Below are 24816 nucleotides of genomic sequence, written 5' to 3'. Positions count from 1 at the left end.
TCGAAGCATGGTGTCCCAGTGTCCCGGTGCGAGGAGGAAGGCAGATGCCATCAAGGAGAAATACAGCCTGTGCTCTTTCAAGTGGCCTTTCGGTCACTGTGGAGTTAGGCCTTTGGTGGCTAGGCGGCAGATTGTCTCTGAAGTCAGACAATGGCTTAGGGCATTCCACTGAGTTCCTCAGAGGGAGACTAACTTCCTGAGATGGAGGTTGTCTGGACAAGTAGTGTTAATTCTTCAAAAAGTTAGGAGTGGGTGGTCTACCATGTTAATCCCAGCACTTGAGAGGCTGAGGCAGCAGCATTGCTGTGAGTTGTGGTGCAGCCTCGGTTACATTATGAATTCCAGGCCAGCCTGGCTGCAGTGAGACCCTGTCTCAAAATAAACAAACACATAGACAGTGACAGAAACCAAAACCAAGGGAGGAAAGGGAAGAAAAGGGGGGGTGGTGCAGAAAAGAGCGGAATATCAGGGAGAAAAAATGTTCCTCTGAGGATCAATGTGTCAGTACCCTGTGGGTTGTCCTTGTGGACCAGTAACCAGTGCTGTGTCTGATTAAGACCACTTTAGAAGATTATGTCTAGCTCATAGATGGATTTGGAACATCTCAGGGTCCAAGCCTCTTAGAGCTGGTCAGTAGCTGTGGTTTTACCTGGAAGTCTGGCATAGCTGTGAATTCCTGGGTCCTCTGCCAGACTATGGGGACCTGTGCTATGGGAGAGGTCCACATCTCATTGTTGTTAAATATAAGGATCTCTGGTCCCAGCTTCTCTTTTTTGACTCAGCCATCACCGTAAGGATGAAAGGTTTGGGGGCCATTTGGCATGCCATTCATCGTTACCTCGATAACCAATTAGCCTGGCGTAAGACCACAGAATGTTTCTTAGCCATAGTTCAACCCCAGCTGTCTTAAAAAGGAAGTCTGTCCCTGTATTGGAAAAGGTGTTGGAACTTGGGATACGACTATGAACGAGAATGAGGAGGGACAGTCCCCGAGACAGTGGGCCTTTGTCTCACAGGGTAATTAATCTATTCAGATAAGCTCAGCAGTCATCTCTTCTGTAGTCAGCAGAGATTCTGTCTGTCCAGCTATCCACTCACCTACCTTCTTATGTCCACAAATCCATCTGTCTATCCATCTACCACTTTTCTGTTGGTGTCTTACTATGTTGGTGGGATTGTGTGGGAGACAAAAGGAAGGAATCTGTACCTTCTCTACATTACTAACCCACTCTCCCCTCCTCCCTAGACTCTTTCCTCTCCCATTTCTTCTCGTCCTCTCCCCACCTCTGGTTTCCTACAAACTCACATACCATCTGTGACACCCAAACTCAAGTATCTACCCACTTAGTCCCTTAACATTTTTTTTCATCTGTGTTTTCTTTCATGGGCATGCTACCTCCCCTGTTCTTTAAACTCTGCTGCAGAATATAACATTGGGTTTTATCACTGCAGACGAGAGTTCATTCAGTGGTGAAGGGAAACAAATCACGTGTCTAAGGGTGAGTGTCACTTGAAGAACGCAGGTGTGGCTCCTTGCGCTGTGCCTTTGGATTTGATCCCATCAGGTGTGGCATGCTATGTAAAGGAAAAGACAGACACAGGCCCCAAGAAGCCATACCCTTCATGGTCATCTAGATGTTGCTATGCCTTTTACCTTTTTCTAGAAGGCTCCAGGGTGGGCTCCAGTCCCCGCACTCCTGGATCCCTCCTTGTAGCTCTCCACTTCATAGTCTCCCTTTCTTTGCCACCCCAGCCCCTCAAGCTATTTTCTCAATGAGAGAGATGGGGGAAAATCCGCTGAAAACAATCCAATCCCAGTCAGACTCACATTGCATAATAAGCAGTTGTTTGGACATTGCTTGGACTGTCATTTTAGCGAGAATCTTCTGTTTGATTAAATAGCTTTTCTGTTATGTATTGAACAAAATGAAATGTATGTCATAACAGATATAACTCGATGATGACAACTTTTCCTGACTGTGAATTTCATTAAAGATATACATTTGTGTTGTATCCCTTTGAATGACAGAAGTTGACAAATAGCTGTGGAAAGTTGTTTGCTAGAGAAAACTTAGCTGCTCTCCTCACTTCAGATTTTGCCAATCCAAAGACAAAAAGAAGGGTAGGCCTGAGGACCTGGAGAGGCCCTGGCTTGGGGATCTGGAACAGAATGTGGCATCAGAGAGTCCTGGGAAGGTCTGGGGCAGGCATGGCATGTGCTAGCATCTGTTTTCAACAGGTGGTGACACAAATGTCCTACGTTGTCAGCTTTACAAATGTTTGGTTTTCCTGACAAGCACATCGCTCTTGAGGATAAGAGGATGATAGATCCGTTCCTTCATCCAGGAACCCTCCTCCCCTCCTGGAGCACGGAGTAAGCATATGCCAGATTGTGGTTGCATCTAAGGAGGAGGAAGATGGGCAATGGGGCCTGTGTCAGGGACTCTGGCTTCGCTTCTGAGCTCAAGGTTTGGGTTTGGGATGTGTGGTTAAGGCAGTCCCTGAGCTGACCTATCTTAGCAAATTCCTTCTGGTACTTTAGTGTTGTCACTTCCTGACAGGAGGTGGGATTGGTATCTTCTCTGTGGCACTGATTCTGGGAGAGAATGGCAGTTCTAGTCAGCCCTTGTCCAAAGTACCAGTAATAAATAACATTGGGTCCACGGGCTAGAGTCCTATAAGGCAGGTACTATCATCTTCATTGTACAGATGTGAAGACTAAGGTGCAGATGTATAAACCATCTTGGGAAGTTACAGTTACCTTCCACAGACCTTGCTGAGTTATAAGACCTTGTCTGGCACACCCGATGCCACTATTGTAATGTCATTGAGGTATGTAGCTTTCCCCACAGAAGTAGCTGCTGAGCAGATGTTTGCGAGGCCACTCACCTCTACTTATCCTGCTGGGGATGGGAGAGTAGAAAGCAGACTGACTCCTGACTGTATGGGGAGAAGAGCCAGCCTGGTGGAGGGGTCTTAGCTTTGTTTGCTTGTTGAATTCCTAGCTTGCAGGAGCCCAGAGTTCCAGATTTAGGCAGATCCCAAAGACACCAGGTATTGAACAGTACTGGCTTGGCCTTTGCATCTCCACTGTGCGTCCTGCTGTGTGTCTTAAGGGTGGGTGGGTGAGCTTTTGTGTGTAAGGAGCCCTTTTGTGGGAGGCTGTGGATCTTAGCAGGTATCTGTGAGGAAGCCTAGCTGAGCATTCCCTGGGGGTCTTACCTACTTTTTCTGCTTGTCCTCTACTTGGTTTTTGAAGTAAGGCTCCCCACTTACAGGTCCGCAGGCTGGACATCTCTCTGTGGAAGCGTGTGCCTGATGCTGCTTAGGTACTGCTCTGGCTGGTTGCCTCTTTGGCAACTTGTGCCAGCTTGCCACCAACGGCATCTCATTTCTAAAGTACACACCTCTGTGGGAAGTGTTTTGAGTTCTAGACTTTTCCCAGGTGTGGAAGGCTTCGCTAGACAAAGCCTCAAAAAGATGATTTGATGGGAGTTGTGTCCAGGGGTTGAGCCACAATAATGACAGTCACCCTAGCCTCTGCTTCTGGGCTTTTACACAGCCCTGCCTTTCATCTGGGGATCACAGAGTGTTTTACAGATAGTAATTGAAAGCATGGCACCCCCGCAAGGGAGAGTTATTAGGCCCATTTCCCATGAGCTCAGAGGAGCTCAAGGTCATGCCATAGAAGAAGCCTGGTCACGTGTGACTCCTGAAGATGGGGTGTGCTTCTATGTTATCCTTTCCTGAGGTGGGCCCTGAAATACCCTGAGCCCCTAGTCAGGTGTTTGGTGATATTTTCTTCTCTGGTGAGTTCTTTAGTCTGAGAGTGGCTGAATGAGAGGGCAGGAAGGCTCGGGCCAGGCTGGTAAATGAGGCAAGTGTCTTTCAGGTAAAATTGTGGAGTTATTTGATTTATATGGTGGAGGTTATGGGGTAAGAGGTAGGCTGGCAGAGTGTGGGTGTTGGAGAAGAGACAAAAGTGGCCAACTAGAATGATAAACCCGTGCTTCCTCAGTGGCTCTGTGGAGTCTTTAATGTCCAGCCCAGGAAATCGACAACAACACACTGGGGTCATGATGGGCTCAAATGATCCTTCATCAGATGACTGTAATATGACATGATTTCCAGATCCTGAGCAGAGCTGACGTAATGGCCTCCTCTCAACCGAACTGATTCTCAAAGCTTGCGGTGGATCTGGATGAAACCACTTGGTGGGATTTCAGTGTTATACACACAGGCTCTCACATGCTAGACTCTGTTTTACAAGCTTCATAGGAAGAAATTTTCCCATACAGTTGGCCTGTCAGAAAAATGTGACCCTGGGACACTGTGTGTACCTCAGGAAAGCCCAGAAGACAGGTAGAAGGTGCTGTTTGATGTGAACCATATTTTATTTTTCTCAAGAAATTCTTGAGTTGACAGGAACATCTAAACAGAAGTAACCAGGTTCAACTGGCCCACTGAGATGGGTTTATAAATTCTTCTCCTTCCTGCTCTCGAGCAGAATGGTAAATACTTTCTGTTCCAGCCGAATAACATTGCCATTTTTTTTTTCCTTCTCTGACGGGTCTTATTCATGGGCCACTTGCTTTATCCAGTAGTGCATTAGCGAAGTGTTTCTTGATTTTATTCAGTGGGTGCTGACATTCAATCCTGTGTAGCCCCAGCCTTGATTGTCTTTTTCCTCTTGGGAACTGTCTAAGGCAGACACGATCAAGTTCAGGGCGGGGAGCTCAGGTGTGTTGGAAGGCCTTGGCGGCCTCCTGCTCTTGATACCGTGATTCAGCCTAAAGGAAGAGTTGCTTGCAGAGCTTGAAGAGGTACAGATGGCAGGCTCTACCATGGCATGCTGCTGCTCAGAAGGCTTGGTAATACCAGAAGCCTTGGTTTGTGTTTATAAAACTAGGGGAAGAACCTTAGGGGCCTGCTCTGTCCTCTGAAGAGCATGTGAGCCCTGGGTTTACCTGGAACTGGCCAATCTGTCTTTTTTGACTCAGTGTTAGTATGACTTCCTACACAGAACGAGAATAAAATCATCAGCCCACTTTATTCTAATATGAAACAAAAGCCATTGTGACAAAAATAGACAGTTCTGAGTGACTCACCCCACCATAAAATGTGCTCTGTATATGGAGCTCCAGAGAGATGTATAACTTTTAGCCCTGTCTTCATGTAGCTGGTGCTGATAAAAGTTGAGTGGATAGCCTTTCAAATCCTCACCCACCCACCCTCAAAGAACTCATGCACATTTAGGTTTAGGGCCCTAAGTCCTATATAAAGTTATTTGTTCAGCCTTAGCTTCCCAGTGCCCCAGCCCCAGCCCTTGAGTAAGGCTCCACACCTCCCAGTGAAAGGCACTGTTGTTAACCGTTGAGTGAAGAGATTTGATTTTGTTTTCCATGCTATTGTCTTAACTAAAGTCGGCATAAAGTCAAGTTTGGTTCAGCTTCCATGAGTGCCAGGTATAATGCTGCATTCCCCCAATGACCAGTGTATAGTGTAAGACTTTTATTTCCTCCATTTTCATCCCAAGGCTACATCTGGAGTGAAGTCATTGCTGATAGTATGTATTGCAGGCAGGACAGTAGTGGCCTCTGCGGCACTGGTAACTTCCAGAAACGAGCTGTGCGCCCACTTTGAACATATTATTTGTGACCTTAACGGTCTCCCTCTTTTAGAGAAGTAGTGGGTTTCTTGGTATCAAGATTTGACCTGGTTTATTATTTCCAGGTTCAAGAACATGTCGCCTTGCTGCTAAAGTTCCCATAGCCAAGAACCTAACCCAGCTTTTGTTTTTCATGAAGAGTGCAATGAGTGTTATAGTATCTTACTGATCTGAAACCATACATGCTTTTCTAGTGTACACACACGCACACACACACACACACACACACACACATACAAACACACCTGTGTGTTGCCTTTAGTGAAAACATTAGAAGGTAAATGTTTCATTTCTGTATGGCCTGAACTTGAGGGCTAAAATAATTTCCTTTATATTAAATATTTATTTGCTATGATAATGAGGTTTTAGAAGGAAATCTGGAACTGTGACAAGAGAGAAACAAGATGGGAAGAGAGATTGTCTTTTGGCATTTTGTTTGAGATAATTTACACAAATCTTTAGTAAGTGGGAATAAGGGATGGCCCGTGTGAGGAGATTAAATAGGGGAGATTCTCCTCTCTTGTTCCCTGTGGGTAATTCTTACACCTTGTTCAGTATTTAAAGACTTCCTGCGTGCTCCATGTCCGTCTGCATGTACACCCTTCTTGGGTCTCCAAAGCCATGGAGGAAGCTTGCCCTTGTTGCTTCCTTTGTTTATACATCTGTCAGGACAATATGTTATCTTTCCTTAAAAATGCAAATGCGCTGCTCGCCACCCGAAGCTCTCCAGTCAATAAATACATCGAGGTAAAGACTGTACCTAATACCCATTTAATTTAAATTCATTTTATAAACATAAAGACGCCTTTTAAGAGAAGCTTTAATTCCTACTAGCACCTTGATTTGTGGTTGCCATGGAGAATCAAATCTGTCATTTGACAAGAAAAGTCACCCATTTATGACAGCACTTTATCTTGTCTCTCCAGGGGAAGAAAATGTCAAAAGTGAGAGCAGGGGAAAAAAAAATAAAGCCTTGAAACACCAGAATTTCTTGATTTCATTTTTATTATTCAGCTATCATATCCCTTCTGATAATAGCAACTTGGTGAAAATAAATAATGTTCATACAGTAAAATCAAATATTTCCTATTGGAATGGACAAGGTTCTTTATGGCTGTCAGTACTGTGAAGTCTGGCAAGAAATAGTGTTATTAGATAAACCCACGGTGCCCAAATCCCATTTTCTTTTCATTATAGTGTCAAAATAATTATACCTGTGTAATTTGGGTAAGAAATTGCAGAATAAGTAAAATGGCCCATTGCAAGAGATTGCTTTAGGCTTGTGTTCCTTACAGGGTGGGGTCTCTACCAGTGACAGAAATAAATGCTTGGGCCCTATTTTCATTTGAATACAGATGCCGAACAACCCTCTATATTATTTGCTCAATGAGCAGGTAAATGCGACATCCTGTTACTTCTTCCTTTCCTGGCTGTGTGAGGGAGTAAATCAAAGTAGAAGGTAGAATGGTCCACCTTGTCATGAACCAGAACATTACATCATTTTCAAATAGTTTTTTTTTTTTTTAAAGTTCCTGTTGTTTGCTTAGGTTTTTTTTTTTTTTTTTTTTTTTTTTTTTTTTTTTTTGTGGGGCTCTGCCTGGAGAGATTGGCAGTGGTTAACATTCTGGCCCAGGGTGATTCTTTATATCTCAACCAGTGTCAGTGTGGTGTATGTATGTGAGCTCTGCATATGGACACATTTGTATAGCTTGGAAGGCTTTCGCCTGCACGTGTCCTTCCTGGTTAAACGCCCTCTTTTGAGATTTGCATTGCATTAAGCAAAAATGTTGGTGTTCCACTCAGATAAGCTCACGAAAAAATCATCTGGGTTCCATCTTTTTGTGAGGGGCTATGTTTTGGGGTTTTTTTGGAGGGAGGGTGTTGCAGTTTGATGATTTAGTATCAATGAGAGTGTCTTGCAATAGTAAGCCCTTTATGAAGGGCAGTGTGAATATCTGAGTAGTGAGGTGTGTGTGTGTGTGTGTGTGTGTGTGTGTGTGTAGTGGTTTCTGGAACTGTTATGTCTCTGTGAGATTACAAGAATGAAGGCACCCAGGTGGGGGGTGAACTCTCATTTTCCTGAAATTGGCACCGGGTGCAGGAGTGCTAGCCAGTACTGGTTGGGATGTGTGTTATATGGAGTCTAACCCAATTGTCCCCATTTTGTGCTGTGTTTGGGGACTGGGAAGCAGGGTGTACTTTGGTGTCAGGAAGAAAGAAAGAACAGGTAAGACTCTGGCAAACAAACCTCCCCCCAAATACCAATAGCAGTATATTTTATGGGCATGTCTTCGATTGCCTTGGTGGAGCACATCAGATAAACTGCACAGTTTTACTCAGCGGTTGAGCTGCTTCCACCACCGTTTGTGTGTACGGTGAAAGCTCGATTGCTGAAATGTGAGACCGAGAGCACTAAAATGCACCATGGCTGGATGCGAGTGAGCTAGGAGGAATTTGCCAGAGCACCGAGATTATGAATAGGCACACCCTGTTATTTATCACTCGTGGCTTGGCCCAGCTACTTTGGTCACATTGCTGGTTCCCTTTTGTGAAGGGGATGAGGGTTGGGCTTGTGGACTTGGTACTCTGCTGTGGCCACTAGGAATATTTCCCTGTATGACCCTGTCAGAAAGGATGTACTTGTCTCATTTGGGGTGGACATGGGCCATGGTAATTAATAACAAAAATGCAGCCTAACGAAGTGCTTATAACCTGTTAAAACTGTATGTGTACAGCCCAAGTTTAGATTTTCTTGAACCAAGTGTGTATAAATATATTAGGCTAGGAATTTTGGCTTTTATTTGATTGGGCTTAAACATTTTTCATTTGTGTTGATATGGGAATATATTATCTGACTATACCAGGCATTGATACAGTTTCTACCCTCACTCCTGGATTCCCACCTCCCTTCCTCTCCCCGTTTCTCCCCTTCCCTCGCTCTCTCTCTTTCCCATCCTTTAATACTGTGTCACCGTGAGGATTAGCCCATGCCTCTAAGAGCATTGAAGCCAGTGAGGACACACACCTGTTGTCTCCAGTGTCCCCACCTGTCAGCACTCCTCCAACCACATCTTCCTCTTCTGCTCAGAAAGTTTGTGTTTGTGAGTTGTGCTCTCTGTAAAGGTTACAGATGTATTTTTGAGGGAAGTTGCCAGGCAATCATTTACACATGTGGCTTTCCCCTCCCCTATAACCTGCAAACATTGCATCTTTAAAAATGAAGCCATTGATGAAAGAGAGGCCTTTGTATTTTCTAGGTTGATTTTGATAGTAGGATCACTATGAGTGTTGTTCGTTTGTTTTTGTTGTGGTTCTGTTAAGGTTTATTTTTATTTTATTTTATTTTATTTTAGTCTTGTGATGCAGCCCAGGCTAGTCTCCAGCTTGCAATCTGTGTGCCTCTGAGATTATGGACATTACAGGCATGGATGGCCACACCCGTTTGCTCTGGTGTTAACATAGAAGTCTCTAGTATATTGAGCACTTACTTTATTTCACTTACTGTATGATTCAGGGATCTCACAGCAGTTTTGCGAAGTGGGACCTTTATGTGTTTCCTCCTGCTAAAGAAGACAGGTGCCGGGCTGAGGAGCTCAGTGCATGACACCACTCCGAAAGCACAGGACGTGTAAGTTTGAGTCCTCAGTGTTGACATAAAAGCAGGGCGTGGCTGCTGTATGCACCTTCAACCACAGCACTGCCAGAAGAGACAGGGAGAACCCAGAAACTGGCTGGACAGCCTAGTGAGAGATTCTGTCTCCAGGGGATAAAGCAATGAAGGCTGTCTCCTCGCATTCTCCACAGGCAGCATTCATAATACACACACACACACACACACACACACACACACACACACACACACACACACACACAAAACATACCACATCCTCCACGTCCCCTCCCCCTCTCCCGCAAAAAGACAAACAGATTATCCTAAACACTCAAGCAGTATAAGGAATGGTAGAGATTTGAATAGTTTCTTTCCCATATGTGAAGGACTGAGTGGGAGGGGGTCGTAAAGGGAGCAATTAAAAGCAATTTTATTCCGTATTCTGATGTTAGCCACTCATATAAAATGGCAGCTCAGTCCACTGTGAATGAACTCTCATATGCTGGGAGGTGAGAGGTTCCTGCCTTCCACCCATGATAGTATCTTTGCTTCTGCAATAATGAAAGTAACAGAAACCCTTATTTACATTTCAGAAATAGTTTCCTCAAATTTCCTGTTTTGCCAGACTAGTGTGTCCCACTCTTTCTCTTCCTCTGTTGCCTGCTGCCCACGTGCTGTGCTATCCAGCAGGCCTGGCTGCCTGGTGGGCTTGGTTAGGAAGTAGGTGCCCAGAATCATTGCCAGAGATGGCTTGGTGCTCCCTCCCCTAAAGACTTGGATAATGCCACAAAAGACTGGTCTTCCCACAGGCCTTAACCCCTTTCCATCAGCTTGGCAGGGCCTTTTGGTTGTGCCTTTTGGAAACCCTTTGTCTGTCCAAGGTACTTTAACTGAAGGCTTACTTCATTGTGTTGTTAATGTAGTCAAATTATAGTCCTGTTTTAATCACTTAGTTGAAAAAAAAAAGACTTTTTTTGAATCAAAAGCTAAAATGGTGATATTTATTAAACCGTTCTCACACATCTGGGGATCTGCAGTAGGGAATGGAGAAAGCACATCTTTTCAGAGTGTCCCTACCTCGTTTCCACCTGGAGCTGTCAGGAGTAACTCTCCTTACATCAGGGAGAGTGAAATCCTTCGCAGACAATCCTTTTAAGGTATTTTAACTTAGTCTTCACCTCTAACTGAGGAGTTACTGCTGGCTAATGGCGTCTACAGAGTGGGGTGGAGTGGGGTGGAGGGCAGTACTCTTTAGAGGTGCTAAGTGGATAGCCCCACATGAGAATATATTGGTAGTGCAAGTTGTCCTCAGTGAGTTATTAAAGGCTAGGGGTGCAAACCTGGGAGGGATGCTTAGTAGAGCTGGGACCGTTAGGGGAGGAGTTAGAAGTGATTAAAATATATAATAGAAGGTTGTCAATGAATTAATGAAAATATTGTATTAAAATATTTTGACTTGGGACTGTAGATATGGCTCCACAGCATATACTGTTCTTCTAGGAAGCCCAGATTTGACCCCCAGTACGCAGGGGTCGCTCACACACACACACACACACACACACGCACGCACACAGATAATAATAAATAAATAAATCTTTAAAAATGCATTTTGATTCTTTATATCAGCAGAAAGCGTTTTGGGGTTTGCACTCCAGAGCTGAGATGGATGGAGGCCTCTAAAAGCAGGAGATGACAATGGCACCCAGAAGCAGTGGTGCTCCCCCCCTCATGCTGCAATTAGTTCTTTGAAATACCACCTCATCCACCACTTGAGGGTTTCCATCATTCATTTCATCCAGATTGTATCAAAAGCAGTGCTTTCTTAAACATTAAGTGAGTTATTTAGAACCCTCTTGAGAGCCGGTCTTCAAGTTTTCTTTAATTAAGAGGGAAGGGTAGTTAATGACTAAAAGCTAGCGCATAACGGGTTATTTATTGCGGCTTGTTAAATGAGTTGGTTTGGTCTCAGACAAAGTGCATATGAGAGCGAAGGAGAGTGCTTTTCCTCTTCTGCTGGTTGGTTTTGCTCGAAAGGGTCCATTCCTATGGGCGTGTGGCGTGTGCTGCTGGGGGGCAGGGGGTGTGTGGCTCCTGCAGACAGTCGCATAGCATAACTGTGTCATTCTCTGTGCTGTTTAGAGATGCATTAAGGGGAAGGTACATTTCCTCTCAAGCTTTTGACTATTTATACAGAGATGCCTGCTCTCACTAAGAACCCTCCAGTTGCTTTCCCTAGCAACCTCATTTTAGAGACAAGGGTGAAGTTCTGACATACTTTTCCAAGTGTTTGTAAATTACAGTTTATGGTGTTCCTCAGTCGACCAGAATTTCGAAGCCAGCTTCCCGATACAGTCTGAAGGAGAGCCCCATATGCAGAAGGTTCTGGAACAGGAGCAGACCCCAGGATGAGAGACTAGCGATGCTGCTTTGGTGAGTCTATACTTTGTACACGCCCTCCTGTCTGTTCCAGCTCAGGCACTCCACGGACCCTTCCATGTGTTCATGTAGAGACCTGATTTTCCCAGGCCACTATTGAGGTCAGTGGCATTTTGACTTTTCTGAGCAGGCTTTTTGTGCAGAGAGGTCTCTGCTGTGGCTTTAGTTGAACTTTGGATTGAAGATATAGCGTGGGGCCAGACCTTGTGAGTGTCTGGAGCAGACTCTGTGAGGCCCCTTGCTGCTGGTTGACTTTGCCTCTGGATCATCATTGTGGCCAATCATTTGTATTGAGACAACCAGACAGCTCCTTGGGCGCTGTGCATATTTTCCACTCTGATTTTCTATTAAACACTCTGTTCTCCCTCTTAGTGTCTGCTTCGACATGAAAGTAGAATTGTGAACATTTCCACCCCAGGCAAAAATACTGACCGCATGTGGAGGCACAGGCCTTCTGAATTAGCCTAAGCGACCCCATTTCTGATCCCTCGCCATATAATTTAGTTCTCTCAGCTGAATGCCGGTGTCTTCAAGATTCTGGCTCTTTGGCTAAGCACTATGACAAGTAAGCGCAAATGTCACTAGTGTTTTATGGAGAGAGGTTCTTTCGTAGGTGAGAATGGGGTTCTAGGTTGCAAAGATTATATAATCCTATCCCTGCTTTGGATAGCAAGGGTGTACGCTGAGGTTGGCTTCATTTGTTATACTCTAGAGTTCATCTGAAGTTTGCTTTAAAGGCCTCGCCCTGGCACCAGACTTTTTTTTCCCTCTTGTTTTGGACTCTCTTCCACTCTACCTTTCTGTTTGTCTAAAGGGCTCAGTGCACCACACTGGGCTTCTCCTGGTTGTAAAGCTATGTAACGCAGCTGAGTTTCAGGATAGCCAATGGCGCACACCCTTCTGCTTGAGCAACATAGCTTGTGATTTGGTTTTTGTTTGCTTGTTTTTTGAATTTATTTATTTTTCACTTATTCACCTTACATCTGGCTCACTGCTCACCTCCTGGTCACTCCTTCCCACAACCCTTCCCCCACTCCCTCTTCCCCCTCTCCTCTGAGGAGGGGCTCTGAGTATCCCCTCACCCTGGTACTACAAGGCTAGGTGCATCCCCTTCCACTGAGGCCAGACAAGGCAGCCCAGCTAGAAAAACATATCCCACATACAGGCAACAACTTTTGGGATAGCCCCCACTCCAGTAGTTCAGGACCCACATGAAGATCAAGTTGCACGTCTGTTTACATATGTGTGGGGAGGCCTAGGTCCAGCCTGTGTATATTCTTTGGTTGGGTGCTTCAAGTATGAACCAATGTGTTTTGGCTGATACGTGGAGGAAAGGAGCATTCTCCTTCATGCAACAGGACTTGGCATTCAGTGTGATGTCATCTGGATGCATATTTGCCTTCCTGAGGATGTTAGAAGTAGGTAGTTTGGCAAAATTCACTATTATGGAGTGCACATCACAGTGTGTGATAAAACTGTGGAACTTGGGCCTAGAAGTAACTTCGGGTATCTTCTATCCCATGAAGCTCAAATTCAAATTGTTTTTTAGAGCCGTATAGGTGAGAGGAAGTAGGTGGGTTGGGTAGGAAAACAAAGGCTAGACACACAGGCAGGCAGACTGGCTGGCTGGCGTTCTTTCTGAGAACTGAGCATAATTTTATGTATATGTGCATGTTGATGCGTGTGCGTGTGTGTATGTGTGGCGTGTGCATATGTGTGTTTGTGTGTAGGCGAGAGGTCAGCTGGGGCTGTTGTTTCTCAAACACTGTCCACCAGGGCTGGTTTAAGTTAGCAAGCCGCACATATCTGCCTTTCTCTGTCTGCCCATTGCTGGGATTATGAGTGCATGCCACCATGACTGACTTCTTGACTCAGGTGTTGGGCATCAAGCACAGGTCCTCAGATTTGTGTAGCAAGCATTTTGCCAAATGAACCATTTCCTTGGTCTAGCATAGACTTTTTGTTTGTTTTTCCATGTAGGGCTTCCTGACTGTCCTGGAACTCATCCTGTACACCAGGCTGTTCCTGAACTCACAGAGATCTGCCTGCCTCTGCCTCCTGAGTGCTGGGATTAAAGGAAAGTACCACCAGCACCAAGGTTAGCATAGATTTTTTTATAAACAATGAGAAAAAAGAAATCAGGAGTTCTTGCTGCTCAGGAGTTCCGGCCAGCTGTTGTTAGGAATGTAAGCCCCATTTTTCAATTTCCTTGCTTTTCTAGACTCTGGAAGGCAGAGTAGGTGTTCTTAAGTAATAAACCTGTTTTTCTCTTGGAGATTTGATCGGTGTATCCGTGTCGAGAAGGGAGCATAGTGGGGACGTGGAGTGCTTTTGTATTTTGGGGAGCATCTGCTGACTTTCTTAGCGATTAGAAAGCTCTCAGATCATTGGGAGGGTGAATGATACACCTGTCCCCTCAGTGTCCGCAGGTCAGCAAAGTGTCTCATGTCCCTCACAGTTAAGCCCTCCCAGATATTAAGACATAGTATATGTAGAGAAAATATCATTAGCTCTAGACATTCACACACTGTGCCTACTCTGAGTTATTTCTCTCTGCTTTGTTGGCTCTTTGAATCTGCCATGCTATTAAAAACAAACAAACAAACAAACAAACAAACGAACAAACAAGAGGCACTGATGACTGTGCACCCGTGCTTTGTGATTCCCTGCGTTGTGTTTAGAAACATATCTGCAGCCAGAGCTGCTTTTGACCCATGGTTGTGCATATTAACTCTGTACTTGTCTAATTTCTGTAATGTGTGAGTGGCTGCTGAGCAGGGGAGCTTTCTATGTTCCCTCCTTAGTTCTTTTGATAACACTCTTTGCCAAGATTGAAGGCGGTAGGGGGTAGAAATGGATAGAAGCCTCCCTTTCAGGGGTTCCAGTTATGTTGAATTTGAGAGGCCTAGCAGGTAAAGAATTTGCGATTGTATGGGCATCTGTACGCTTTTGGCACCGATGTTGACCACCCATGTAGGCCTATACACTGTCATCAAGAAAGAGGTATGACTCATTTCTCTGAGAACATGGCACCCTTGGAGGCCATTGTTTTACCTGGCTAGTTACTAGTCCAGCAGTAGCCGGGAGCTAGCACATACATTTTCATTTGAGTTTTGTCAATTCTTGAAGTGACCTCCCCCTAACCCCTCCTCCCCCCCAAAAAAAGACATAGGATTGAATTAACTACCATGGGCCTGCATGGTAATTAATGGACCATTTTTAGTTCCAATGATTCTCCTCATTGGCTTGCATTTTAAATAGTAGATGACCACTTGATATTTTGGACCAGGTACTGAAAATACAACTTCCCTCTGAAGCTGTGTCCGCATCCTGCCGCCTTTTCCATCTTATCAGAACATCCTTAAGCCATTGGTGCTTTAATTACCATATTGTTCATCAGGCTAAATTGTCGTTAATGGGCTCTGTGTTTTATCCTTTTGTTTCAATGAAAGGATTATTGAGAGCATTAAAAAGGGAACCATTTAAATGAAGCCTCATCATTTAAAACACATATAAGAATTCTTGAAGATGCCTTTCACTCGGATCTCTTTATCTTCCTTCACAAGCTTTCTAAGGATAAGCAGCGCGTGCTGAGGTTTATCTTGGCTTTTATGTGCTCGAGCCACACGCTTAACTTTGAGCACATCCTCGTCGCATTTCATTGGGCTCTCACAATCCTTTTATAAAGGGACTGATCTGTTAACATCACCCTCTTTAGATCGAGCAGACAGGATGTTCTTCCATATAAAGAAGCGTTCACAGTTTTTCTGGCCAGCCAGTAAGTGAGTGATTTCAGGCCTGGTGGGCAATACTTGTGTCCATGCGTAACACAGCCGACCACGGTAGTAGGCAGCTGCATGTAATTTTGAACTCCACTCATTGAACTGTAATAAAACAATATAAGCACTGCTTGGGGGAAGATTGGATGTAGTTATCCTTACACAAGGCTCAGGCATATGAAAGCAGTGCCGGCTGACAAGAGGATTTTGAGATTTGATTTTGATTGAATTGCAGAATTGAACAGGCCAGGAATGTCGGTGGAAGGCTAAACGCCTGTAGTGCCATAAAGTTTTATTCATGTGAGGCTTTCCAATATCAAGTAGATGGATTATTGGAAAAGGTGTCAAGGGACATGAGATGGAAGTGCCCAAAACATAAAACGCAGGCAGGAGGGAAAAATTACTTTTTGCTTAGTTTATAATTAGGTCTTCAAAGAGAGAGAGAGAGAGAGACAGAGAGAGGGAGAGAGAGAATATTCTATAAAGTTATTTATTCTTCCTTTTGTTTAAGGGGGGAACCCCAACTTATTTTATCACTTAATTCTTCAAGGGACATTCCGTGTTGTGGTATTTGCATAGGAGCCTCCCTGGGCCATTTCTTACTTGTGTTTGAAATTAATATAAAGAAGCATTCCTTCCTTCAAAGGGAGGCACCAATAAGCCAGGAGCATCTCACACACACACACACACACACACACACACACACACACACACACATCCTGACACACTGACTTCTTTCAGTGCATGCAGAAACTTATACAGATTTGCATAGTACAGCTGACATCAAATTCATACAGCACTTGGGAGTGTGCTGTTTGTTGTTCGTGAGTTTGTGGTTTCACCATAGTTAATTCAGAGGGGCAGGGTGTAGAAGGTGGGGTCTGCTACTCGCCCCCCTACCTCTTCCTCTTGAGTGCCTCTTAGAGAACATTGTCAACACGGAGGAAGAAGCACGTATGCTTTTTCAGTTCGTATGCCTTTTCAGTTCAGAGTCTGTTTGTTTATCCTTCCTTTGGGTAAAGAAGGGAGAGTCAGAGATGCACATTTTGACTCTGGATATGCAGGTGTGTGTTCTTTGCCCTGCCTGCATCTTGTTCTAACATATTATGTATTTAGAAACATGTTTGATTGTAAACAAGGCTTTGTGAGTTGAACACAGAAACCTCAAAAAGGATTTTTTTTTGAGCAGGAAAGGCTTGTGCTTTAAGAAAGTCCCCTTTCCCTTTAATGCTCACTTACTGACGGTTGATGCTACCTCCTTAGATTTGTAAAACCTTTCATTTACCCCAAATTCAACAGGTTTGTGCTACTTAGTTATATTTTATTACTGTCTAGTTTTTCTACAAATAAAACACCACGAAAGTTTAACTAATCAAACAATGGTTCCTTTACACACTGCTTGGAAATAAGTCCTTGATTCCTGCTCTCAGATCATGTGATCAGTAAGTGACCTCCCTCTGCTTCACATTTTCCTGCTCTTCTGTAGGGTTTCAGCATGATGTCTGATGGAATTGTCTGTTGTTTGTGGAATCATCCTACCTGTGTGTGAGAGAATGAGGGGCAGTTGTCTAAGCACGAAATGCTTAGAGATGTAACAAAGTGCCACTTTTGGGCCTGGTGAGATGCTAGGAGGTCACTTCTTAGCCACAAGATTATGGACTTGAAAAAAAAAAGTTTCATTCTTGTGTGATTCCGTGGAGCTGTCTTGCAAGTCACTGCCTCACACAGATGTGTGGAAACGATTTCATTTCCCTCTCCCTTTAATAGTGGATGAAGGAAGGTAAGGCAGAAAGGAGCTTTGGATGCAAGATTCAAGGAAGGAAGCATTGACCTTGGGTGTTGTCCTTAAACTTAATTGGCCCAGAGGGTAAATTCCCCTTTTAAGATGTATATCCTAGGTACAATCAGCTCCAACCTCCTTGGACACTTCTGTTGTTTGCTTATTTGTCTGTTTGGTAGGTTTGAGTAGGGAAAAAAGTGTTTGCTGAAGCTGAGAACATTTTCCTTTTTCCTCTCCTGTCACTGACCATTAGAAAATGACCGTGGGTGTGAGCCTGGGTTAGCATCCTTCCATGGAACGTGTGCAACTTGGCAGGCATTTTGTGTCTGAACGAAAAGCAATTTGCATTCAGGCTGGTCAAAACACATACTTAGTTCTCTGATCCCACCCAAACTGAGGTGTGCCTTGATCCATAGGCTTTATTGAGTTAGGCACTTGCTGCATGGTGGCCTTCCAGAAGATGTGTGTCAGCATTATCCGCCTGGACTCTGCTAAGCAGGTTCTTGAGGATTAATACCAGCATTAATTTGGCTCTGGAATTGTAGAAGAATAAAATGGGGGGGGGGGTATGAAGTAGACAACTTTGTAATAAACACCTGACTCCAGACAGTTAAAGAGTTGGCAAGAATAGTATTTCTTCCTGACCAACACTGACACCCTATCTACTTGGAAAGAGTGGGTCTTAAATCCTCGTTTTCATCCCAGGAAGTCTCATCTTGTCAGCTTCCATATTGCCTATGGTTTTACAGATGAAGGGATTGCCTGACCCTTAAACCAGGTACTTGTTTGTGCTATTCTTCCGTACTGCAAAATCCCTGCTGGACCCCACCACCTCCCCACCCCTGTTGCCCAGGACCATGCTCATCTAGGTCCAGCCCACCATTTGGGAGTGGGGTGGGAATTTTTCTTCTTAAAGATTGCTTAGAGCTTAGAAGTCAACAACCTTTCTTTTTGGAGCCATGAAGGCAGTGAGTGCCCTGGGCAGATGCTGCACACAGCCTTGAGCAGGACTTTGTATAATTCTTTGTGGAAAATATTCCGAGATGTGCTTCAGTGGACAGGAGAGGATAGGGGTCCTTAGCTCTGGTCCTGGTGTGAGGTATCTTGGTAGACTACAGGGTAGCTGGTAATCTTTTATCCTGGGGTTTCCCTGAGGTTGGCAACAGATTCCCCTTGAGAGGAAGTATTGCATGAAGCCATCTATCCTTGATGGGTTCCATGAGGCTGCGTGCTGCTGGTATGTGATGTGTCTGAACGAAGCCTCTTTCCTAAAAGCTGAATCTGTTTGAATGAGTCACTGGAGGTTCACCCCAGGGAACATGTCTCCACTTGACTCTGGCTGATTCTGAAATGTTGCAATTTCTCTGTGATGTTGCAGAGGGTGTGAGAGGAGGAAGGATACCCACCATCACCTGCCAACCTCTGGTGAGCGTGCAATGAAATGCAACAGTCTTTATCCCATGCAGTCTTGAAACATGGCTCTGCTTGTGTACTGCAGCGTGTGCCTAGGCAGGAAAGGCAATCCGTTGTCTGACCGCTCTGGCTGCCAGCATGGAGCCTTATGCACACAATTCTTGAGTAAGTCTTTTTGATCGTAGTGGCCACTGGTGTAGCACCTGAAGGTCTGGTGTCTCCTGAAGTAGTTGTGTGTGTGATGGAGTAGAGCCTTGTCTTTGGAGTTCTGGAGTCCCCTGCTCTCCCAGCTCTTAGCTCGGGTCCTTCCCTTGATCTGCCTCTTGACTATAGTGCTGCTAGCTGCTAGCTGGGGTCCTTCTCCCTTATAAAAGAGCATCTAGGTACTGGTTGTATTGGTCCCATTTCCATCCATGCCTGGGATACTTCTTACACAGAAGAAAGATTTGTTCTGTCTTATAGTTTTGCGTCACGTTTGCCTGGCCTGGTACTTTGGGCCTATGTTGGTAAAGTATATCAAGACGGGAGAGTACAGAAGAGGCCTGTTCACTGTTTTATGACAAGAAGTCAGAGAGAGATAGGGAAGAGCTGAGATCCTGGCGTCCCCTTCAGGGATACATTTGCAGTGACCTGACATCCATCTGGCCCAACCCACTTATGACCTCCAAATATTGCGACAGGTGTGTGGCTTCTCCCTTTAATTTAGGCTTTTTAAATTTCAAATAATAGTGCCCATCACTGCCCAGATCTGCAGGTCGCCTACCTGCCACCTGCATTGGGTATGGAGGACTCCTTTCAGTCAAGTGCTTGCCGGATGATCACTTGAACCTGTGCTTGAACTGCAGAATAGTTTAAAAAGCTAGAAATATGGTGCGCATTTGTAATCCTGACCCTGGGGAAATGTAGACAGGCAGGTGCCTGGGGTTCACTGTATGGTCAGCTTAGCCTGCTTAGCTGCTTCCATGCTAACGATAGACCACGTCTCATTAAAAAACATAGTGCCTGTAGAATGACACCCAAGGTTGTCCTTTGGCTGCACATGTATAGATACAGATGCACACATTACTTTTAGTGAGACCTTCCATGAGCTAACATGGTAGTGCTGGATGCTGAGGACTAACTCACATAGTGGCTAAATATGAAGGCATGCTGGCGTGCTTGTGTGTGTGTGTGTACATGTATTTACATGCATGTGTGTGATGTGTGCCAGTGTGCGCAAGTACCTGTGCATGAGCCAATATGGACACTGACATAGATTGTAGTGTCTAGAAATGCAGTCATATAAACACATGTATATTTGACTTATATAGAGTTTTGGTTTAATAGAAATATTTTAGCGTTTTCTCACAGTTACTGAGATTTATTAAAACAACAGCAAAGCATTTGGATTTCTAGCTTTTTGTGATAGCAACTATAGTTTGCTGAGGGTGGGTGCTATCACATGTTAAAATCAGAGTGCCCATGAGGTAGTTTGTGTCATAGTGGTCCCATTAGGGCCATGTGTCACCATTCCCTGGTGCTGAGCCCTGCTTGCTTCATTTGTTTCAGTGGCTACATGGTCTCTTTAGCCACTTAAGTTTGCTGCCCTTCAGGGAAGGGTGGCCTGGGGTGTTTGCCCCAGGGTTCATGGAGCAGGGACATGGTTGGTATTAGTGCTGAGTCCTGGCAGTGAGATCTCTGGAATGGGCTAGTATCTTAATCCCTGAAGTGTTTGGACCTTGCTGGAAGCTGTGTGTCCCATTGGAACAATGGCTCTGCAGAGAAGCACGCTCACGGGGTGATTACAAGGCTTATAATGTTGTCTTTAAATTCTTGGTGAGTTGTAGCAACATGACTGCATAGGACCCTCTGAGACATTGCAGCGTTTTAATAACACTTCCCTGCTACACGTAAGGCCTCAGTTTTACTTTTATTAATTTAATTTTTTTTTTTCTGTGTGAGGCAGGAGGTACCCTGAGCTGTGCGGCTCAGTCTCTAGCTTCACTCTACTCTGCCTCAGGGAAGCTGCCTGGCTCTCTCCCTCCTTGAGGCAGAGGCTCTAGGGTCAAGTCCTGTCTGCTAGGAGTTTACAAGGTCTCACCCACTCCTGCTGTCCTGAACATGCCTGCTCATTACCTTCCCTGCTTCAACCCAGCCTGCCAAACACCCATGATATCACCTCCCTCCTCCAGCCCTAGCTGATGCCACCATACCTGAGCCTCATTTCCACAGTGATATGAAAAGAAAAACCAAGTCAGAGGGTGACAGTGTCCCCATTTCTAGAGGTGCTCCTCGCTGCCGCTCACAGAGGGGTAAGAGGTATTTATTGTTTCAGTTCTCGTGACAGCCGGCTGGCTCCCTCACATCCAACATGTGGATTCATACATGTTATCGTTCATGCACACATGTAAACTTCCCACCATTCGCACATCTATTTGCTCGTCCTTTGGTCTGTATTTCAGTTGTATTAAGTCAGACTTGTCCCTGTAACACAGACACAGCTGAGAAATGAGAGCTGGACACCCAGCCAAGAATTGCCCTTCCAGAAGGGTGGGTTAAGTCTGTGGCGAGCTCCCCTTGAATCTCAGGATTCCTTAAGAAGCTCTCCAGATCGAGCCCATTGCTGTTTTCCGGGAAGTTCAGAAGGCAGCACATTGGATGGCTGAACTGTGGGCTTCTAGCAGCAAGATGCCAGAGGCTGCTGCTGCCGCTGCCACTGATGCGGGTGGTAACTCTTGGAATGGTGCGGTTCATGGTCTTGCTACTGCAAGCCCCGATGTAGGCAGAAGAGAGTTTGAATTTCTTTGTTTACCACTACTGCTCTTGTGAGCCAGCCTGTGCTTGTGCTTCTTTCCCCAGTGTGGGTCTCTTATAGGTGGGGTGGCATTCTAACGTCCATTTGTGTCTGGGTCCACCACTGAGAAATGGCTGCTTGCTTTATTGAAATGAATGGCTGCCTTTCCATATCTTTTTACACCCGGCACATTGTGTGCTTAGAAAAGGATATCCTCTACCTTCGTTGTCATGAAAATTGAGATCAGTGACTTGCTCCATTCTGGAGCCTTGCACAAAGCAGCGGCCTGGTGGCCCCTCCCTGCACTCCCTGGGGTTGACTTTCTATCAGAATATGGCCTAAATCTTCCTTGCGAACCCAGGCTGCCTGCCTGTCCTCTCTCAGCCCTTTGGACTTGGGAACTTATCTGATCCAGGGAAGAGCTTTGGTCCTCCCAGCCTTAGGGGTGGACCCCCATGAATACAATTATGAAGGTTAACAGGAAAACTGGGGTCCCCGAGCAGTCCCAGGCGGTCGGCAGCCATGCCGCACTGGAAGTGTCCCACCAATGAAAACTGCAGCGAGAAACAGATTAAACCTCCTATCTGCCATCTCACTCTCTTTTCTCCCCTTTCCTGTTTGGACTTGAAAGTCGATTGGAGCCAGGGCCCTGACAGTTGACGGAAGTGCTGCAAGGAGAGAATATTTATTTACAGTGAGTTGAGGCCGATGCTTGTTCAGGATGCGGTTTCTTGCAGGAAGTTTGGTCCCCCACCCCTGGGTTTGATCATTTCTCCAAAAAAAAAAAGAGAGAGAGAGAGAGAGAAATCTCGTTGATTGTTGCAAGCTTCCACTGTGACTTGAACAACCCTGCCTAACCTGTCTGTACTTGGAGCCTTTTCAGGGTGCACCCTGTAGGAGGGCCTGGAGTAGCCTGAGCAGAGCCCAGTGGGCCCGGCTCCCTGCAGATGTGTTCAGACACAGCAATAATCATTAGGCATTTAAAATAGGGAAGTAGGTTGGGTACACGTGCTGGAGGCTGTGGTTGGCGCGGCTGCTCTGTTCGTTAACAGGAACCAGTGCCAATTGAAGTTGCTGCACTGGGTGTTGGAGAGGAAAATTATTTTGAATTGCCATGAAGCTACAGCTTATAGGAGCAAGGAGTTACTAGTAACTGGTTTGGGGAGGGCCAGCTGGTGTCCTCACCCCTACCCCCTTTCAAATCAGACCAGGGGCCACACTGGTCCAAAATGTGGGGTGCCTTTTGCTTTTGGGAGTCATTATTACATCAGGAGAGACGGGCGTGTCATGGAGAACGGTACTCTGGAACCTTCTTGGGGTGTTGTAAGTCCCAAAGGCACTATAGAGTTTTCCCATGGACTGCCTTTTAGACATTAAGTCTTACATTGTTCCCAGTGATATTTACATAGAGAAAACCTTAGTGACTCAGTGCCTACTGCTATGTTTCCTGTTTGTCATTAAAAATTATATGTAAGGCAAGACAAAACCGGCAGAAGGCTGGGAGAAGAATGTCAAGTCTCCCTCTCTCAGGCTCTGGGCCCCTTAGGTCCCCCTTCCAGTTACTGGGCACCTGATGAGATGTGCAAGTTCAGGGACTCTGGAGACGCTCAGAGTGTGAACACCTGCAGTCGGGCCAGCTAGGCCAGGTTAACACCTGCAGCTAATTGGGGGCAGACTGGGCTAACACAGCTTCCTAGATTTCTCATAGTTGCTCACAGTAAGATATAGATGAAGGGTTGCCTCCAGAGAGAATCGATAGAATCCTCTGGAGCCTCAGAAACCTCCGGGGCTGGAGCCCTGCCTTAACCATGGAGGTCTGAAGTCTCCAGACAGGCCTCCCTTCCTGTCTGCACTCTTCCTGAGTTTTTGACCAAGTGTCCCCTACTCCAGGCCCCTTCCTCCTAGTAGCTCTGATCAGTACTGTTGATTAATGGCTCCTGCCGAAGAGGAAACGCCTTTGCTGGGTGTCAGAGTCACACTGTGAACCTGGTGTAGTAACATTGCCAGTGCCCTGGGCATCCCTGTGGCTTTCTACCCATTTTTCCAGTGCCCAGTCTAGGAGGCTTCTGGGAGGAATTTCTGTGAGTGCTAGACTTGTCCCTGTTGAGATATCTGAAATTACCCAGATATGGGCAGTGCTCAGTAGACATTGCAAATGTCCTTATGCTGGCTAGTTTGCTGTCTGCTCCACCCAAGGTAAAGTTGTCCTAGAGAAGGGACCTCAATCAGGAAAATGCCTCTGTAAGATCAGGCTGTGGGCAAAGCCCATATTGCGCTTTCTTAATTAGTGATTGATGGGAGAGCCCAGCTCATTGTGGGTGGTGCCATCCCTGGGCTGGTGAATCTAAGTTCTGTATAAGAAAGCAGGGTGAGCAAGCCATGAGGAGCAAGCCAGTAAGCATTCCTCCGTGATGTCTGCATTAGCTCCTGCCTATACGTTCCAGCCCTATTTGAGTTCCTTTCCTGACTTCCTTTGGTGATGAACAGTGATATGGAAGTGTAAGCCTAATAAACCCTTACCTTCATAAGTTATGTTCATCATGGCGTTTCATGGAATCAGTAGAAACCCTGCTAAGACAGTCCTCTGTCAGTCATCCCATCACTACCCCTATTTCCCTATTTTACTTTACCTTTTAATGTGCAGATTTTAAAAAAAAGTTTTGTTTGTTTGTTTGTCTTTGTAGATATTTATTTCCTGTGTATGAATGTTTTGCCTGCATAGGTGTATATGCACCATGTGTGTGCAGTACCTTCAGAGGCCAGAAAAGGGTGTCAGAGTTCCTGGAACTGTGGTAAAAGACAGTTGTGAGCTGCCGTGTAGTGCTGGAAACTGAACCTGGGTCCCTTGCAAGATCAACAGCGAGTGCTCTTAACCACTGGGAAATCTTTCCAGCCCCAAGGTACAGATATTTTGGCATGTAGAAATAACAGGGGCTGTGGATGTAGATGAGTTGGTCAAGTGCTTGCCTAACGAGCATGAGGCCGTGGGTTCTGTCGCTGTGACTGCCTAAGCTGGACACGGTAGCACATTATCTATAATCTCTGATGTGGGAGATGGAGATAGAAGGAGCAGGAGTTAAAGGCCATCCTTATTTATAGAACAAGCTTACAACTTGGATGGGATATTTGGTATAGGAGACAGTGTCTCGAGGAAGGAAGGGAGGGAGAGAAGGAAAGAGGGAGCGGGAAGAGGAAGGAAAGAAAGGAAAAGTCTTTAACCGCCTGTGGAAGGAGGGCTAGCTTCCAGGCTTTGTCCACTGAGTATGGTAGAAACAGGTGACAGGCTTTGCTTTATATGCTGTGTAGCCACAAGGACCAGAGTTCAGATCCCCAGCACCCATAAAAGCCAGATACCAG

General features: G+C 45.4%; 1 protein-coding gene across 15 annotated transcripts in view; it reads left to right on the top strand.

Annotated features, from left to right (window-relative positions):
• The window catches only part of Foxp1 (forkhead box P1), a 597405-nt gene that overhangs the window by 111434 nt on the left and 461155 nt on the right, over positions 1-24816 (top strand). For 2 of the 15 annotated variants that reach the window (XM_030255066.1, XM_030255060.1), the window contains exon 3: positions 11596-11708. The exons of the other annotated variants lie outside the window; for them this stretch is intronic. The gene's annotated coding sequence lies outside the window, so the exon portion shown is untranslated. The remainder of the gene's footprint in view (positions 1-11595; positions 11709-24816) is intronic. 15 annotated transcript variants of the gene reach the window in all.

Source organism: Mus musculus, chromosome 6, assembly GCF_000001635.26.
Source record: "Mus musculus strain C57BL/6J chromosome 6, GRCm38.p6 C57BL/6J".
Classification (NCBI taxonomy): domain Eukaryota; kingdom Metazoa; phylum Chordata; class Mammalia; order Rodentia; family Muridae; genus Mus; species Mus musculus.
This window is presented reverse-complemented; position numbering and strand designations above follow the sequence as displayed.